The sequence below is a fragment of the Melospiza melodia genome, chromosome 8 (genome assembly GCF_035770615.1).
Source record: "Melospiza melodia melodia isolate bMelMel2 chromosome 8, bMelMel2.pri, whole genome shotgun sequence".
Taxonomy (NCBI): domain Eukaryota; kingdom Metazoa; phylum Chordata; class Aves; order Passeriformes; family Passerellidae; genus Melospiza; species Melospiza melodia.
Genome location: NC_086201.1, coordinates 39,173,513 through 39,192,466, shown reverse-complemented (window position 1 = coordinate 39,192,466; position 18,954 = coordinate 39,173,513).

The following is an 18,954-nucleotide window of genomic DNA, read 5'->3' as shown; positions in this document are numbered from 1 at the left end:
GTGCCTGGTAAGTTGGGCCTGAAGCCCCAGGCTCAGGCCGGAGGAGGCCCCTGGGGGCGGTGCTCAGGGTGCGGGGCTGGCAGCTGCGCCCCTGCCCGCTGCTGCAGCCAGAGGCCCCGCGGGCTCTTCTCCAGGCTCCCGTGGGCCCGAGCCGTGTGCCCACGGAGCCCCGGCCCGGTGGGGCTGCGAGCCGGCACCGCGGCTCCCCGGGCAGCAGCCGGCCCTCTGTCCCCTGCCCTCGGGAGCCCTTGGCCAGCGGCTGCTGGCCGCGCCTCAGGGCTGTGAGGGCAGGGGAGGCCGGGGCTGGGCGCAGGCAGCGCCAGGCCCAGGAGCTGAGCCCGCGCCAACCCTTCCCTCCTGCCGCTCTCTGCAGCTGGCAGAGGACAGGAGCCGAGCGGCCGAGCACCTGCGCCGGGCCCTGCGCTACCTGCAGAGCCCACAGGAGCCCTTGCCAGAGGCGGCCGTGAGGTTCATGGGTGAGCCCCGAGCCCCGGCTCCCTCCCCGGCCCGGCCCGCCGCAGCTCCGCCCCAGCCCCGCCTGCTGCCCCAGCAGCGCCAGCCGGGCCCGGCGCCGTGGAGCCCCGCCTGGCCTGGGCATTGCTGCTGCCGCCCTCTGGCAGCCGTGCCCTGGAGCGGCAGCGTGCGGCAAGGGCCGGGCTGAGCCCTGCCCGGCCAGCAGCCCGTGCGGCCACAGCGCCGGCAGCGCCGCTGGCAAGGAGCTGTGCCGCTGGGGCCGTGACAGGCTCTGTGTTCACAGGCATGGCAGGGCGGCACCTGAGGGGGCAGCAGCAAGAGCTGCAGCTGATCTGCACTGGTGAGTGAGGGCAGCGGGCTGACAGCAGGGGCTGCCGGGGGTCCTGCAAGTCCTGTCCCGGCTTTGCTGGGCTCTGCTCCCTGTGCCGACGAGGGCTGATGTGGGCAGAGCACACAGAGATTTCAGGGACACTTAGGAGAGTCATGGCCAGTACCTCCTAGCTGATTCCAATGACTCCTACTCCCTTCTGGGTGGGATGGCCCTGTCCAGAAGGTCTTGTAGGATTCCCTCAGAGCCGGGCTGTTGCCAGGGCTCTGTTCCTCGCTCTTTCAGCCCTACAAGCCTGGAGGCAACGTGCCAGCCCATCCTGCTGTGACATAAAAAATCAAGCCAAATTTCCCCAAACAGCTGAAGAACTGTGGACGTCTTCTGGATCCAGTCAACCAGTGCCCCAAGAAGAGCACCAAGAGACACCCAAGAGGACACTGCCTCCCAGCGCTGCTGGAAGTCCTGGCATGGCTGAACCCCAAGAACTGGAAATCGTTGGTTCTTTAACAATGGATTTTTGCTTCACTATTACAGCTCGTTATTAGCAAGAAGTTGATCCTCCAAAATACAGTGTTACTCTCCATTATTTTGCGTACAGAAACTTAAGTTTTTGGTGTAATTATTTAAACAGTTGGGATGTGCTTTCTGAGGCTGACCAATATCCACAACAATTGCCAAAGGGATGTTGGTTCATTTGTGGAGATAGAGCTTGGCTGGGCATTCCATCACACCTTGAAGGTGGCTCATGTAGCATTGGGATGCTCACTGTAATTGCGCCCGCAGCGAAAGCAGTCATGAAAAAGAAACAAAAGGGAACAATATCTGCTCGTCACTATCATGAGAACTGTAAAAGTGATTGCATGCCTTGGAAGGCTGCAAAAAGCGTTCCAGCAGGTTTGTGTTTACCCCAACTGGTTTCAGCAATGTATTGAAACACTTAGATCAGGTTGGATGTTGGCTGAGTAAACAAACTAATGCCACATCCACTGCAATCAGTGACATGTTGGCTGATGTTAATAGTGTTAAACATGCTACCCTTCAAAATAGAGCAGCAACTGATTTTCTTTTACTGGCACAAGGACATGGTTGTAAGGAATTCGAAGGATTTTGTTGTATGAATTTGTCTGATCATTCTGAATCCATCCACAAAAACAAACAAAAACTGAAAGATTTGACAGCCCAAATGAAAGAAGATGGTGGGTCCTGGTTAGATTATTTGTTCCAAGAATGGAGCTTTGCACCTTGCCTAAGGGAATTTTGCAAGATAGGTCTCTATGTATTGGGTGCTTTAGTAGTGATATTAATAGTAATACCCTGTATACTTCAGTGTGTGCGACCAATGATGAACAAAACTGTCAAAGAAGTTTTTATCATACAAGAGAGAGAGATAGGAAATGGATTCACAGAAAGTGCTCAAAATCTCACTCAGATGGTGGATGAAGGTATAGAAATGGAAGAAGGTTTTGAATTAAGACCCTGGAACAGACGAGACTTTATTGGAACAATGATTTGTAACTATTGTCAGGCATAATTTATGCCCTTTCCACTGACTGCACCTTCACAGCATTAAGTTGCTGTGTTGTAATATAGCAATGCTTAGTGCCAGAAAGAACATGCTTTAAGCAGGTAATAAGCAAAAATATTATAGTAAGGCTACGAAACGCAAGTAATAAACGATACGATTGTGAAGGTTTCTTTTGGGTGAACAGAGAGGGGGAATTGTGGGAATCCATAAAATTACAGGGTTTTTGGAAAGTTGCAAAAGGCAGGCCTCAGATACAGCAGACCTGAGAGTAGAGCTAAAGCAGCACTTATGAAATAGGTCAGCAGAAAAATTATTTAAACTGTAGAAAAAGCAAGGGCAGATAAAACAATAGCTTATGTATTCATGCTTGTCTGAATAGCTTTCTAAGCTGCAAAAACTTTATCTAGCAAGATATTAGGAAGGTTAAAGCTTGAGAATGGAGCTCTGTGCTTGAGGCTTACAAGTAGGTATTGTATTCAAAATAAGCAAGTATTGTTTTAACCAAAGGTACGTGTGCTTCTGGTGACTGGAAAGAAATACTGTCAATGTGTTTTGCTTTGTCTGATTGGTCAAGAAGCTGATAAAGTATGTTGTAACATTAAGTTTTCTGGCCTGTTGCCTGGACTGTGAGCTGTTAGGATCTTCCCATTGTCATAATCATTAATGAAAGTCATGCCGCAAAATTAACAGCTCAAGAAACTTTCCCAGCAGTCCCATCTCGTTCATGGTCTGAAAATAAACCCCCTTGCCGGCGTCAGAGTGCCTGTCCTGAAAAGACCTGAAGTCATTCAGCCTTGCCAGCGTTTCTTAAGGGTGTGTTGGTGCTTCCCAGGAAAGCCACACATTTGGGGAAACACCTTTGGAGGAAAGGGGCTTGCTCTGCAAGGAAAGTGCAGCCAGGGAGCTCCCAGTGAGGCAGGTGCGAGTGTCGCCCTTTTGCTCTCTGTGCTCAATTGACTCTTTGAGGCCCATTGCACCTGGCAAAGGGGCAGGGAGAAAGGGAGAAGGCAGTGAAGAATGAGAAAATCATTTCAGCATGGAGGAAGAGCTCCTGACAGAGACAAAGTGTTGCCAGCAGTTGCTCCAGGTGCTCCGGCCATCAGCCCCTGCAGGAAGGAGCACAGCCCCCAATGCACGTGGGCTTTGGCTCCCTGTGGCACAGAAGCCCCCCGGGGGCACAGGTCTCTGGGGCAGGAGACGGGCACCAGCGCTGCCAGGGCTCGGGGAGTGGCAGCTCTGCTTGGGCAGGGACTCTGCCCCAGCTGCTGATGGCAGCGCTGCCCGGGCCCCAGGGCTCAGAGCAGCATTGGTGCCCGGGCCCACACGTTCCTTGTGCGAGTCACACCCGCGGGTTTAGGATGGCCACGGGCCGGGACGTGTCCCAAGGAGGCCGTGCCAGCATCCCTGGAAGGGCCCGTGCCCTTCCCAGCGCGGCTGCGTCGGCAGCCCTGGGGGCTCCTTCTGCTGCCCTGAGCCCGCAGAGCAGGGCAGCGTTTGCTGATGCTCTGAGCCCTTCCTAAAGATCCTGTGGGGCTGCCTTAGACACCTGGGGCCAGGCATTCCTTCCAGCCTGGGCCGCTTTGGCTGGGCTGGGGGCGGCCCCAAGGCAGGCGGCAGCGTGTGCAAGGGCCCTTGGTGACACGGTGCAGCATGGTCAGGGTGGCATGGAATGGAACCCGGTGTCTAAGGGCCCATTGTGACACGTGGGAAATAGAAGCTTGCCCGGGTGCTCGGAGTACGCGACGGGACAGGACAGGACAGAGCGGTGCCGTGAGGAGCCCCCGCACAGCACCCTTGTTCCCGTCTCCTCCGAAGCTTTTCCGTAGCGTTATTCCTGCAGCTGACCTAGAGGCCAGACTGCAGGACTATGTGACTCGGAACTTTTCCAGGCATCTCCCATTCCTGCGGTCCAGTGCCATCAAGTCCAGACCGTGGGATTTGGTCACCTGAATCGTTAATGAAAAGGCTCCTGTGATTTTGGCAGGGGTCCTAAACAGCAGAGTGCAGGACTTCCTGCAGCCTTTCTGAGGCTTCCTTGTTGCAGGTGCCTTGAAGGCACAACTGCATTTGTTGACTTGGCAATATCCTGGGGCATCTCTCTAGAAGGTCCCGTCAAGGCCGAGTGGTGGAATGGCGGGCAGATTCCTCGGCCTGTTCAAAGTGTTCAGGGGGAAAGACACTAAAGACCGTGGAGCTGCCCCAGCACAAGAGCCTAAAGACCCAGAGCAGATCCAGACACTACAGGATGGTGAGTGGCAGAGCTGGGCCACAGGGCTGATGGCTGCAGCCAGCTTGGCCCCATCCCACCCCACCCCATCCCATCCCATCCCATCCCATCCCATCCCATCCCACCCCACCCCATCCCATCCCATCCCATCCCATCCCACCCCACCCCACCCCATCCCATCCCATCCCATCCCATCCCATCCCATCCCATCCCATCCCATCCCATCCCATCCCATCCCATCCCCTGGGCACATGCCCATGGACAGGATGGAACAGGGGCAGGGCAGACACCCCTCAGTGGCCCTGCTCCATCCCCTGGGCCATCCCGGGGCTCTCCCTGCCTGGGCAGCGCAGGGCTGGGCTTTGCTCTCCGGCCTCTCCCGCAGCCCCTCAGCTCTGGCTGCGCTCGCTCTTTGCCAGGTGCAGCCCTGGACAAGACACAAGAGCAGGAACCCAGCCGTGGCCGCTTGCGCAAAACCCTGAAGGTACCTGCAGCCACCCCCACCTGGGCTGGGCCTGCTGTCCCTGCTCAGCCCAGCACCACGCTTGGAGCATGCCATGGAGCATCCTTGCCTTCCCTGTCCTTTATTCTCCTGCAGAGGTTCCGGAAATTCCTGCGCATTCAGCGCACAAAGACCAGCACTGCAGCAGCTGAGGGCACAGCCGAGCCTGACTCGGGGCTGACCGAGCTCCAGGCAGAGCCCGATGTCAGCCCAGATTTGGATGAGCACTCACAGGACTCTGAGGCTGCAATGAACGAGGACAGGGCAAAGACGGATGAGGCAGTGACTGAGGATGTGGCCATCACAAACACTGACAATGAAGAAACTGAGGACATCTCAAAAACTGGCACGATGCCCATTCCCATTGTGATTCATACTCCCACTATGGATTTTTGTGACGACACTGCTGTTCCTTCTCTGCAGCAGGTAAGCAGCCTGGGGCCAGGCCTGGAGGCCTGCCAGGACCATGTGTCCCCTCAAGCCACAGTCACTGGGCCCCCTTTAGCCTTTGAGGCCAGCACAGTGTGGCAGGAAGGGAAGCACTTCCTGGAGGAAGCAGGGGAAGTTGCTGCCTTGGACAGCACTCAAAATCTCTCCCATGGCTCCCCCAGGTGCCAGCCATTGTAAGGGGCATCCACCAGAGTCTACTGTCCAATGTCACTGTGGATGCCAGGCTGAAAAGTGACATTGTGAAGATGGCTAAAGAACACCCTTCTGATGTGGTGCTGACCCTCCTGCGCTGTGCCCCAACATGTGACAGGTACGGGGCCCACGTGCCTGCACAGCTCAGGGCCCACCAGCCTTTAGGGCCCATGGCCCTGCACAGCCTGTGCTATGGGCTCTGCCAGACAGGCACAGAGGTCCAGGACCCTGGGGACCCTCTGTTTCCAAGCCTGCTGCCAATGCTCCCTCCCTGCCCCTCAGGGCACCGGGGCTCTGTCACCTGGGCCCCCACAGCTGCACAGGGCATGGTCCAGGGACTGAGATGCCCCTGACACTGAGCTCTGATCCCACAGAGCTGCTACAATCATGTGGAGAATCATTGGCTCGTCACAAGTAACAATGGAGATAGTGCTGCCAACACTAGTCCGTGTAATGGAGGACTGGCCACTGCACAGCGCATGCACCTCTGATGGGGACAACGGGGACGTTTTTTCCCTGGCCGTGAGTTTCTGGGCCCATGCTCACCCCCAGGATGCCTCTACAGAAGCTCTCCATCCTCTCCATGCCTCAGGCACTGGGCTGAACCCTGGGCTAGGGGCAGGCTCAGGGGGCACCAGGCCCGCTGCTCCTCCTGCATCTGCCCTTGGGCCCTGCCCCAAGGACACCTCGGCACTGAGCGCTGTCTTGGGCTGCTTCTTTTGCAGGCAACTATGGTGATCTGGGTGACTATCCAGATGCCTGAGTGCCACCAGACCATGATACTGTATTCCTCCCGCCTGTTTGTGGCTCTGCTCTTCCATGTTGCCATCACCACACAGCGGATGCCACCAGAGGAAGTTGATACCTTCTGGAGAGCATGCCAGGAGGAACACCGCCTTCCCAGCAAGCTTAACAGGTCCCAGTCCTCCTGTCCTTCCCATAGCCTTGTGGCCAGTGCCAGTGCTCCCATTGTGACCTGGGCTTTGCTCTGCACACAGGTTTGCAGTGCAGGCCATGAAGGCTCTGCTCTACCTATCGCGCTATGACAATGAGGTGCTGGCTATGGAGCGCAAGCGTGGCTGGGACACGATGCTGTGTGCTCACACCCAGCACTATGCCATGGGTCTGCTGGCCAGGTGAGACCCCCTTCTCCCTACTGCCCCCGGCATTTGTACCCTGTGCTGCACTCAGTATCTGCGGTCATGGCCCAGAGAGCCTCGTCACTGAGGGACAGCCAAGAAGACGGGAAAAGGCTGGGAGAGGAGGGTGCCCAGAAGGGGCCATCTCCCAGAGCACCCACATCCCCTGCAGGGATGCTGGGGAAAGGCCAGAGCTCTCTGAGTCAGTCCTGGGAGAGGTTTGTCCCCCACCTCAGTGTCTTGGTGCCTTTTTCCCCCTGCCAGGGAGATGCGCCGTCGCTTGACCATCCTGTGTTCCTATGTCGCATATCGCCTTCTCCTGCTGCTCAGCAGTGAAAAGCCAAGGTGGGATCTGCCCTTGCTGGCATTCCTTGTGGAGGTGAGCCTGGTTCCAGCGCTGCCTGGCTGAGCTGCCTCCCAGCTCTCTGCCCTCTCACAGCCACAGCTGCCTGGGACGGTGCCCACGCCCTGTGCTGCTGCCTGGGCCCAGCCCTGGGTGCCTCTGGGCTCCTGCTGGCCGGCTCCCCTGTCACTGCCCTGTGCCTTTCAGGTCCTCGAGTGCCTGGACTTGAGGGAATGTGCTGACAGTGTCCTGGAGGTCTTGGCAAGTCACCTGCATAGCAAGTGCAGGGAGCGGTTTCGCCTGGCGCTCAGAGGCCTCGTTGTGGTCAGCAAGGATCCCTTCATGGTGAGGAGGGGCCGTGGCTGAAGCTGCACTGTGGAAAGCAGCCCCATGGGCGTGCAGGGCTTCAGGAGCTGAGGCAGCTGCTCCCAGCTCTCCGGCCTCACCTGCCCCAGTGCTTTGGGGCAGGCCTTTGGCCTGTGGGCCCTGCAGCAGCAGGGTGGCCTTGCAGTGCCAGGGTGGGCTTGGTGGTGCAGCCGTCCATGGCTTCCCAGCACAGCCTTGTGTTCTACACAGGCCAGGAGAATGTGCATCCTGTCTCAACGGCTTGTGGATATTCTGGGTGATGAAGATGCAGAGGTGCTCAGAATGTCCCTCTCTGTGTTCACCAATGTGCTCCAGCACAAAGACATCCTAGTATCCAGCACCACTGCCCCAAAGCTGGCTGAGGAACTCCTGCGGCTCTTTGATCATGTAAGCTTCTGCATCCTTAGTCACAGGCATTGGTGCTTCCCAGAAACTTGGTGCCCTCTGGATTTTCAGGCCTTTGCCCAGGTGGGACTGGAATAGTTGATGCAGGGATTGTTTTTCCTCTAGGACAACAGCCATGTGCAGGTGCTCTCCATTGAACTCTTCAGCAAGGTGGTGGAATTGGTAGTGGATGAGGGAAAAAAGCCCCTGAAGACAATTGTGGACAAGAGCCTGTGTGCACTTTTACTTTACTCTCATGATGAAGACTCGGACGTGGCAAAGGTGAGGTTTTGTGTGATGCTGGTGCATCTCTGGGAGGGGGCAAGCCTGCGTCCTGCCCTGGTGCCTTGCGGGCTGCAGCCTCCTCCAGGCCCGGGCACAGAGATGTGGGTCCGGTGCCCTGGGCTGTGGGGCCATCTCCGGGTCTCTGCTGCTCCCCAGGCCTCTCGAGAAACGCTGCTTCGTGTGGCGAGTTCCTGAAGAGCAGGAAGCTGGTACAGCTGGTGAAGAAGCAGCCACCGATGAATGTCGAGGAGTGCCTGGTAAGGAGGGCCTGAAGCCCCAGGCTCAGGCCGGAGAAGGCCCCTGAGGGCGGTGCTCAGGGTGCGGACCTGGCAGCTGCGCCCCTGCCCGCTGCTGCAGCCAGAGGCCCCGCGGGCTCTTCTCCAGGCTCCCGTGGGCCCGAGCCGGGTGCGCATGGAGCCCCGGCCGGGCGGGGCTGCGGGCCGGCACCGCGGCTCCCCTGGCAGCAGCCGGCCCTCTGCCCCCTGCCCTCGGGAGCCCTTGGCCAGCGGCTGCTGGCCGTGCCTCAGGGCTGTGCGGGCAGGGGAGGCCGGGGCTGGGCGCAGGCAGTGCCCGGCCCAGGGGCTGAACCCGCGCCAACCCTTCCCTCCTGCTGCTCTCTGCAGCTGGCGCAGGACAGGAGCCGAGCGGCCGAACACCTGCGCCGGGCCCTGCGCTACCTGCAGAGCCCACAGGAGCCCTTGCCAGAGGCGGCCGTCACGTTCATGGGTGAGCCCCGAGCCCAGGCTCCCTCCCCTCCCCGGCCCGCCCCATTGCCGCAGCTCGGCCCCAGCCCCGCCTGCTGCCCCGGCAGCGCCAGCCGAGCCCGGCGCCGTGGAGCCCCGCCTGGCCTGGGCATTGCTGCTGCCGCCCTCTGGCAGCCGCGCCCTGGGTGGCAGCGTGCGGCAAGGGCCGGGCTGAGCCCTGCCGGGCCAGCAGCCCGTGCGGCCACAGCGCCGGCAGCGCCGCTGGCAAGGAGCTGTGCCGCTGGGGCCGTGACAGGCTCTGTGCTCACAGGCATGGTAGGGCGCTGCCTCAGGCGGCAGCAGGCTGACAGCGGGGCTGCTGGGGGTCCTGCAAGTCCTGTCCCGGCTTTGCAGGGCTCTGCTCCCTGTGCCGACGAGGGCTGATGTGGGCAGGGCACACAGAGATTTCAGGGACACGTCGGGGAGTCATGGCCAGCACCTCCCAGCTGATTCCAATGTCTCCTACTCCCTTCTGGATGCGATGGCCCTGTCCAGAAGGTCTTGTAGGATTCCCTCAGAGCCGGGCTGTTGCCAGGGCTCTGTTCCTTTCTCTTTCAGCCCTACAAGCCGGGAGGCAACATGCCAGCCCATCCTGCCATGACCTGGAAAATGAAGCTGAGTTTCCCCAAAGAGCTGAAGAACTGGGGACATCTACTGGATCCAGTCAACCAGTGCCCCAAGAAGAGCACCAGGAGACACCCAAGAGGACACTGCCTCCCAGCGCTTCTGGAAGTCCTGGCACAGCTGATGCTGGGCAGAGTTCTTGTGGCTTCAGCCCTGCCTGTTGACTGCCCCGTCCCTCCACGCCTCAGTCACTGCCCATCCCCATTTTTTCCGTCCACTCTCCCTCCCAGTAGATGGCTCCCTCCCTCCAGCCCTCATATCTGCCCATCCCCATTTTTTCCGTCCACTCTCCCTCCCTGTAGGTGGCTGCCTCTCTCCAGCCCTAAGACTCTCCATCCCCATTTTTTCCCTCCACTCTCCCTTCCTGTTTGTGGCTTCCTCCGTCCAGCCCTCACACTCTCCACCCCATTTTTTCCCTCCACTATTCCTCCCTTTTGATAGCTCTGCCCCGCCGGCCCTCAGACTGTCCATCACCTTTTTTTCCTTCCACTCTCCCTCCCTGTTGACAGCTCCCTCCCTCCAGTCCTCAGACCCTCCCCATTAGCTTTTTTCCCTCCCAGCTCATCCCTTTGCTTCGCGTTTCAATAATAAACAGTTTGGCATCTTCACTTTGCCTGCATCCCTGCGGAGCTGAAGTAAACCTGGGGCCCTGGGACACACAGGCCCTGCTGCCGTTCTCTGCCACACCGTGTTTGTGCACGGAGCCAGAGGAACGAGGGCAGGTCAGGCTGGAAAGGTCCCTGTGCTGAAGGTGCAGTTCCACAGCACTGTGCAGTTACACATCTTGCTGAGCACCCTGGAGCCCCTGGAATTTGGGAGAGCCAACCTGAGTATGCTCTGAGCCCAGCTGAGAGGGATTCCATGGCAAGCATCCATGGAGGGCAAAGGAGCTTAGAATGCTGGAAGCTTTCAAGAATAGCTTCCTGAAAGCACAGCAGTGCTCCATCCCTGCACAGGATGAGGAAGAGGGCAGAAGCAGAGAGCATCCTGGCTTAGCAGGGAGCTCTGGCTGTGCCCAAGAGCAAATGAAGCAGCAGCACGGTGCCCGAGACTCGGACATGTGGCTGTGCCGGTGCCCGGAGTGCTGTCAGGCAGTGCCGGGATCCCGGCTGTGCTTCTGCTCCCCACAAGTGAGGAATGGCAGCCCCAGGCTCAGAGCCAGTCAGAAAGCCAAGCAAGGGAGAGCAGAGGGAGGGCACCCTGCCAGTCTCTCTTGGGCATGGCCGCAAAACGGCCCCTGCTGCTTCTTCGAAGCTCTGCCTGCGTTTGGGCTGTGCTGGTGGCAGAGCCAGCCAGCTTGGGCTCTGTGTTCCAAAGCCTGTTGGGAGCGGGCATGAAAAGCTCTGTGTGCACAGCAGAGAGACCTGGAAGGTGCTGGCAAGAGCATCCTGCAGGAACAGGGCTCTGGTTCCTGGCCAGGAACAGCCTGGTTTTGGTGCTGTGAGCGCAGGCAGGAGCTGAGGCAGCTTGTGTTTGTAGAGGGCCTGGGGCTGCACCTCTGAGCCTGCACCTGGAAACTCACTTGGGGGAAGAGGAGCTAGAGCTGGAGTGCCTGTCCTGAAAGGACCTGAAGTCATTCAGCCTTGCCAGCGTCACTTAAAGGTGTGTTGGAGTGGGGGCCGCTCTCTGGTCACAGGAAGAAACAGACATGTTTCCCAGGCATGATTCTGGGAAAAGCTGTGAAAAGCGCAAACGAAATTATTATTAAAATTTCATATCTAAAGTTGCTGATCCTGGTGTTTGTGAAGATGTGGAATGTTATGGAAATATGTTTACTAAAGGGTCCTTTCTTATTTAGACAATGATGTCGATATTTTTATTAAAGGACCAATCAGGTCTATATATAGCAAATTAGACTATATATATGAATGGATTTCATCATAAAGTGGATTAGGCGTCTGATTCCTTTTGGAGTCTGTGTCATCTCTGACTCAACAGTGGCATTTTGGTCTTCCCTAGGAATGCCAGACATTTGGGGAAACACCTTGGGAGGAAAGGGGCTTGCTCCTATAGGAAAGCGCTTGCCAGGGAGCTCCCAGTGAGGCAGGTGCGAGTGTCGCCCTTTGGCTCTCTGTGCTCCTTTCAGTGCTTGAGGCCCATTGCATGTGGCAGAGGGGCATGGAGAAGGCAGTGAGGAGCAGGTTTGGCATCTGCCTGGACCTGTGCAAACCAATCCAAGCACCTGCAGCAGGGTGTGTTACCCTCTTTGGACAGAGGTGTGAGCAGGAGCATCTCTGTCCAGCCATGAGCCCCAAAGCTCTCTGTGAGAACTGTGAATTAAAAGGCCTTTACACACATACTTTTCACATCTTTCCTGTCTGCTGTGTTTCAACTCTTGGCAATATGCATTGTCTCCTGCTTGGTGGGAGCTGCTGTGGCCCAGGGCCAGCAAAGAGCTGGGATGTTTGGGCCAGGCAGCATGGAGAGCCTTGGCTGACCTTGGTGTGTCCCTGGCCTCAGAAAAGGCCTCCCAAGGTGTCCTGCTCCTTGGCTCTGCCTGTGCATCTTGGAGAGAACAAGGTAGGCATTTCTGGCAGCTGGGCATCAGCCGGCCTTAACATGGGGCCATGTGGTGGAGCGAGCCCAGCTGAGATAGCCTGAGAGCAGCCCAGTGCTCTGTGCTCGTCTCTGCTGACACGTGAGCGTTTCTCTGCTTTCGGGATGGCCCTGGCTGTGTCAGGGCTGCTACGAGGACACGAGACAGCCGGTCCTGTCCCGCTGGGTCCCAGCAGCCCCTCGCAGCAGCCCTGCAGCCACGTCAGGATGCTGGCCAAGAGAGGCCCTGGAAGCTGAGGCAGCTGATTTGAAGCTTTTGCAGATACACCCAGGGGATGGCCAGCGGTGTTCCCTCAGGATACAGCAGTCCTGAGGGGCCTCCCCAGATCTGCCTGATGCCACCCACTCTGTGTGGCACCAGCTGCTTTCCTGTGGAATGTTCTACCTCCCCCAGGAGTGAAGAGGGAGTTGGAGAAAGAGCTTGCCAGGCTGCTCTGGATCCTTTCCCAGCAGCCCTGGTTGAGTGGAGCAGTCCGAGCTGAGCGCAGATGTGCCAATGGAACAGCCGTGCACGGGAAGGCTTGCTGGGAAGGATGATCCAGGAACCATAGGCCGGGCAGCCTGGCTTTGCTGCCAGGGAAGGCCTTGGAGCAGACCCTCCTGGCTGCCATCCAACGGCACGTGCAGGGAACCAGGGGCTCTGCTGGAGGCTGGGAAAGCTCTGCGGAGGGACGGGCACAGATGGGGCTCCTGGCGGGGCGTTGAGGGCTTCTGTGGGGGTGTTTGGGGGGTGGGTGTTGGGGGGCGTGTTGGGGAAGGAGTTGTCTGGAAGGTGAGAGTGTGGGCTGGAATCTGAGTCAGTTTGAAGGCAGCATCTGTGCCTTGGCACAGCTTTGGTTGTGGAGGGCAGAAAGAATATCTGTGACAATTTCTTTCACTGGTCCTGTTTCCCCTGCAGGGAACAAGAGGCAACTTAGATATTTGTACTGGGGGAGGATCAGCCCTTCTGCCATCCATTCATTTGCTTGGGTTACTGTTGTAACACTGAGTGGTCTTACATTCCTTGAGTGCTTTTATTCCTTGAGAGGATTAGGATATTACCATCCCAATCCAATGAATGGTCTTCTTTTTGGCTCTGTGTAGTGTTAGATTTTGTAAAGTGACTTTCAGTGGGTGATATTAAAGCAAATGAGTTGCTGCTCTGTGTGTGGAACAAACTTCAAAACCATTCCCATTCTCCGCCAAGCCAATAAATTTGTCCCTTTTTGGAAGTCCTTGTGCTGAACAATGGGAAGTTAAGCTTTCTTGAAGTGCGGATTTCTTTATGCCAGGTTCTTCTGTGCCTTCGAGAAGATGTTTCTGTGGTGAAGGAAATCAGTTCAATGCAAAAATCATTCCAGCATGGAGGAAGAGCTCCTGACAGAAACCAAGTGTTGCCCGCAGTTGCTCCAGGTGCTCCTGCCATCAGCCACCAATGCTCATGGGCTTTGGCTCCCTGTGGCACAGAAGCCCCCCGGGGGCACAGGTCTCTGGGGCAGGAGACGGGCACCAGCGCTGCCAGGGCTCGGGGGGTGGCAGCTCTGCTTGGGCAGGGACTCTGCCCCAGCTGCTGATGGCAGCGCTGCCCGGGCCCCAGGGCTCAGAGCAGCATTGGTGCCCGGGCCCACACGTTCCTTGTGCGAGTCACACCCGCGGGTTTAGGATGGCCACGGGCCGGGACGTGTCCCAAGGAGGCCGTGCCAGCGTCCCTGGAAGGGCCCGTGCCCTTCCCAGCGCGGCTGCGTCGGCAGCCCTGGGGGCTCCTTCTGCTGCCCTGAGCCCGCAGAGCAGGGCAGCGTTTGCTGATGCTCTGAGCCCTTCCTAAAGATCCTGTGGGGCTGCCTTAGACACCTGGGGCCAGGCATTCCTTCCAGCCTGGGCCGCGTTGGCTGGGCAGGGGGCGGCCCCAGGGCAGGCAGCAGCGTGTGCAAGGGCCCTTGGTGACACGGTGCAGCACGGTCACCGTGGCGTGGAATGGAACCCGGTGTCCAAGGGCCCTTTGTGACACGTGGGAAATAGAAGCTTGCCCGGGTGCTCGGAGTACGCGACGGGACAGGACAGGACAGAGCGGTGCCATGAGGAGCCCCCGCACAGCACCCTCGTTCCCGTCTCCTCCAAAGCTTTTCCGTAGCGTTATTCCTGCAGCTGACCTAGAGGCCAGACTGCAGGACTTGGTGACTCGGAACTTTTCCAGGCATCTCCCATTCCTGCGGTCCAGTGCCATCAAGTCCAGACCGTGGGATTTGGTCACCTGAATCGTTAATGAAAAGGCTCCTGTGATTTTGGCAGGGGTCCTCAACAGCAGAGTGCAGGACTTTCTGCAGCCTTTCTGAGGCTTCCTTGTTGCAGGTGCCTTGAATGCACAACTGCATTTGTTGACTTGGCAATATCCTGGGGCATCTCTCTAGAAGGTCCCGTCAAGGCCGAGTGGTGGAATGGCGGGCAGATTCCTCGGCCTGTTCAAAGTGTTCAGGGGGAAAGACACTAAAGACCGTGGAGCTGCCCCAGCACAAGAGCCTGAAGATCCAGAGCAGATCCAGACACTACAGGATGGTGAGTGGCAGAGCTGGGCCACAGGGCTGATGGCTGCAGCCAGCTTGGCCCCATCCCACCCCACCCCATACCATCCCATCCCATCCCATCCCATCCCATCCCATCCCATCCTATCCCATCCCGTCCCCTGGGGACATGCCCATGGACAGGATGGAACAGGGGCAGAGCAGACACACCGCAGGGGCCCTGCTCCATCCCCTGGGCCATCCCGGGGCTCTCCCTGCCTGGGCAGCACAGGGCTGGGCTTTGCTCTCCGGCCTCTCCCACAGCCCCTCAGCTCTGGCTGCGCTCGCTCTTTGCCAGGTGCAGCCCTGGACAAGACACAAGAGCAGGAACCCAGCCGTGGCCGCTTGCGCAAAACCCTGAAGGTACCTGCAGCCACCCCCACCTGGGCTGGGCCTGCTGTCCCTGCTCAGCCCAGCACCATGCTTGGAGCATGCCATGGAGCATCCCTGCCTTCCCTGTCCTTTATTCTCCTGCAGAGGTTCCGGAAATTCCTGCGCATTCAGCGCACAAAGACCAGCACTGCAGCAGCTGAGGGCGCAGCCGAGCCTGACTCGGGGCTGACCGAGCTCCAGGCAGAGCCCGATGTCAGCCCAGATTTGGATGAGCACTCACAGGACTCTGAGGCTGCAATGAACGAGGACAGGGTAAAGACGGATGAGGCAGTGACTGAGGATGTGGCCATCACAAACACTGACAATGAAGAAACTGAGGACATCTCAAAAACTGGCACGATGCCCATTCCCATTGTGATTCATACTCCCACTATGGATTTTTGTGACGACACTGCTGTTCCTTCTCCGCAGCAGGTAAGCAGCCTGGGGCCAGGCCTGGAGGCCTGCCAGGACCTGTCCCCTCAAGCCATGGTCACTGGGCCCCCTTTAGCCTTTGAGGCCAGCACAGTGTGGCAGGAAGGGAAGCACTTCCTGGAGGAAGCAGGGGAAGTTGCTGCCTTGGACAGCACTCAAAATCTCTCCCATGGCTCCTCCAGGTGCCAGCCATTGTAAGGGGCATCCACCAGAGTCTACTGTCCAATGTCACTGTGGATGCCAGGCTGAAAAGTGACATTGTGAAGATGGCTAAAGAACACCCTTCTGATGTGGTGCTGACCCTCCTGCGCTGTGCCCCAACATGTGACAGGTACGGGGCCCACGTGCCTGCACAGCTCAGGGCCCACCAGCCTTTAGGGCCCATGGCCCTGCACAGCCTGTGCTATGGGCTCTGCCAGACAGGCACAGAGGTCCAGGACCCTGGGGACCCTCTGTTTCCAAGCCTGCTGCCAATGCTCCCTCCCTGCAGGGCACCGGGGCTCTGTCACCTGGGCCCCCACAGCTGCACAGGGCATGGTCCAGGGACTGAGATGCCCCTGACACTGAGCTCTGATCCCACAGAGCTGCTACAATCATGTGGAGAATCATTGGCTCGTCACAAGTAACAATGGAGATAGTGCTGCCAACACTAGTCCGTGTAATGGAGGACTGGCCACTGCACAGCGCATGCACCTCTGATGGGGACAACGGGGACGTTTTTTCCCTGGCCGTGAGTTTCTGGGCCCATGCTCACCCCCAGGATGCCTCTACAGAAGCTCTCCATCCTCTCCATGCCTCAGGCACTGGGCTGAACCCTGGGCTAGGGGCAGGCTCAGGGGGCATCAGGCCCGCTGCTCCTCCTGCATCTGCCCTTGGGCCCTGCCCCAAGGACACCTCGGCACTGAGCGCTGTCTTGGGCTGCTTCTTTTGCAGGCAACTATGGTGATCTGGGTGACTATCCAGATGCCTGAGTGCCACCAGACCATGATACTGTATTCCTCCCGCCTGTTTGTGGCTCTGCTCTTCCATGTTGCCATCACCACACAGCGGATGCCACCAGAGGAAGTTGATACCTTCTGGAGAGCATGCCAGGAGGAACACCGCCTTCCCAGCAAGCTTAACAGGTCCCAGTCCTCCTGTCCTTCCCATAGCCTTGTGGCCAGGGCCAGTGCTCCCATTGTGACCTGGGCTTTGCTCTGCACACAGGTTTGCAGTGCAGGCCATGAAGGCTCTGCTCTACCTATCGCGCTATGACAATGAGGTGATGTCTATGGAGCGCAAGCGTGGCTGGGACACGATGCTGTGTGCTCACACCCAGCACTATGCCATGGGTCTGCTGGCCAGGTGAGACCCCCTTCTCCCTACTGCCCCCGGCATTTGTACCCTGTGCTGCACTCAGTATCTGTGGTCATGGCCCAGAGAGCCTCGTCACTGAGGGACAGCCAAGAAGACGGGAAAAGGCTGGGAGAGGAGGGTGCCCAGAAGGGGCCATCTCCCAGAGCACCCACATCCCCTGCAGGGATGCTGGGGAAAGGCCAGAACTCTCTGAGTCAGTCCTGGGAGAGGTTTGTCCCCCACCTCAGTGTCTTGGTGCCTTTTTCCCCCTGCCAGGGAGATGCGCCGTCGCTTGACCATCCTGTGTTCCTATGTCGCATATCGCCTTCTCCTGCTGCTCAGCAGTGAAAAGCCAAGGTGGGATCTGCCCTTGCTGGCATTCCTTGTGGAGGTGAGCCTGGTTCCAGCGCTGCCTGGCTGAGCTGCCTCCCAGCTCTCTGCCCTCTCACAGCCACAGCTGCCTGGGACGGTGCCCACGCCCTGTGCTGCTGCCTGGGCCCAGCCCTGGGCACCTCTGGGCTCCTGCTGGCCGGCTCCCCTGTCACTGCCCTGTGCCTTTCAGGTCCTCGAGTGCCTGGACTTGAGGGAATGTGCTGACAGTGTCCTGGAGGTCTTGGCAAGTCACCTGCATAGCAAGTGCAGGGAGCGGTTTCGCCTGGCGCTCAGAGGCCTCGTTGTGGTCAGCAAGGATCCCTTCATGGTGAGGAGGGGCCGTGGCTGAAGCTGCACTGTGGAAAGCAGCCCCATGGGCGTGCAGGGCTTCAGGAGCTGAGGCAGCTGCTCCCAGCTCTCCGGCCTCACCTGCCCCAGTGCTTTGGGGCAGGCCTTTGGCCTGTGGGCCCTGCAGCAGCAGGGTGGCCTTGCAGTGCCAGGGTGGGCTTGGTGGTGCAGCCGTCAATGGCTTCCCAGCACAGCCTTGTGTTCTACACAGGCCAGGAGAATGTGCATCCTGTCTCAACGGCTTGTGGATATTCTGGGTGATGAAGATGCAGAGGTGCTCAGAATGTCCCTCTCTGTGTTCACCAATGTGCTCCAGCACAAAGACATCCTAGTATCCAGCACCACTGCCCCAAAGCTGGCTGAGGAACTCCTGCGGCTCTTTGATCATGTAAGCTTCTGCATCCTTAGTCACAGGCATTGGTGCTTCCCAGAAACTTGGTGCCCTCTGGATTTTCAGGCCTTTGCCCAGGTGGGACTGGAATAGTTGATGCAGGGATTGTTTTTCCTCTAGGACAACAGCCATGTGCAGGTGCTCTCCATTGAACTCTTCAGCAAGGTGGTGGAATTGGTAGTGGATGAGGGAAAAAAGCCCCTGAAGACAATTGTGGACAAGAGCCTGTGTGCACTTTTACTTTACTGTCATGATGAAGACTCGGACGTGGCAAAGGTGAGGTTTTGTGTGATGCTGGTGCATCTCTGGGAGGGGGCATGCCTGCGTCCTGCCCTGGTGCCTTGCGGGCTGCAGCCTCCTCCAGGCCTGGGCACAGAGATGTGGGTCCGGTGCCCTGGGCTGTGGGGCCATCTCCGGGTCTCTGCTGCTCCCCAGGCCTCTCGAGAAACGCTGCTTCGTGTGGCCGAGTTCCTGAAGAGCAGGAAGCTGGTACAGCTGGTGAAGAAGCAGCCGCCGATGAATGTCGAGGAGTGCCTGGTAAGGAGGGCCTGAAGCCCCAGGCTCAGGCCGGAGAAGGCCCCTGAGGGCGGTGCTCAGGGTGCGGACCTGGCAGCTGCGCCCCTGCCCGCTGCTGCAGCCAGAGGCCCCGCGGGCTCTTCTCCAGGCTCCCGTGGGCCCGAGCCGGGTGCGCATGGAGCCCCGGCCGGACGGGGCTGCGGGCCGGCACCGCGGCTCCCCGGGCAGCAGCCGGCCTTCTGCCCCCTGCCCTCGGGAGCCCTTGGCCAGCGGCTGCTGGCCGTGCCTCAGGGCTCTGCGACCAGGGGAGGCCGGGGCTGGGCGCAGGCAGCGCCCGGCCCAGGGGCTGAACCCGCGCCAACCCTTCCCTCCTGCTGCTCTCTGCAGCTGGCGCAGGACAGGAGCCGAGCGGCCGAGCACCTGCGCCGGGCCCTGCGCTACCTGCAGAGCCCACAGGAGCCCTTGCCAGAGGCGGCCGTCACTTTCATGGGTGAGCCCCGAGCCCAGGCT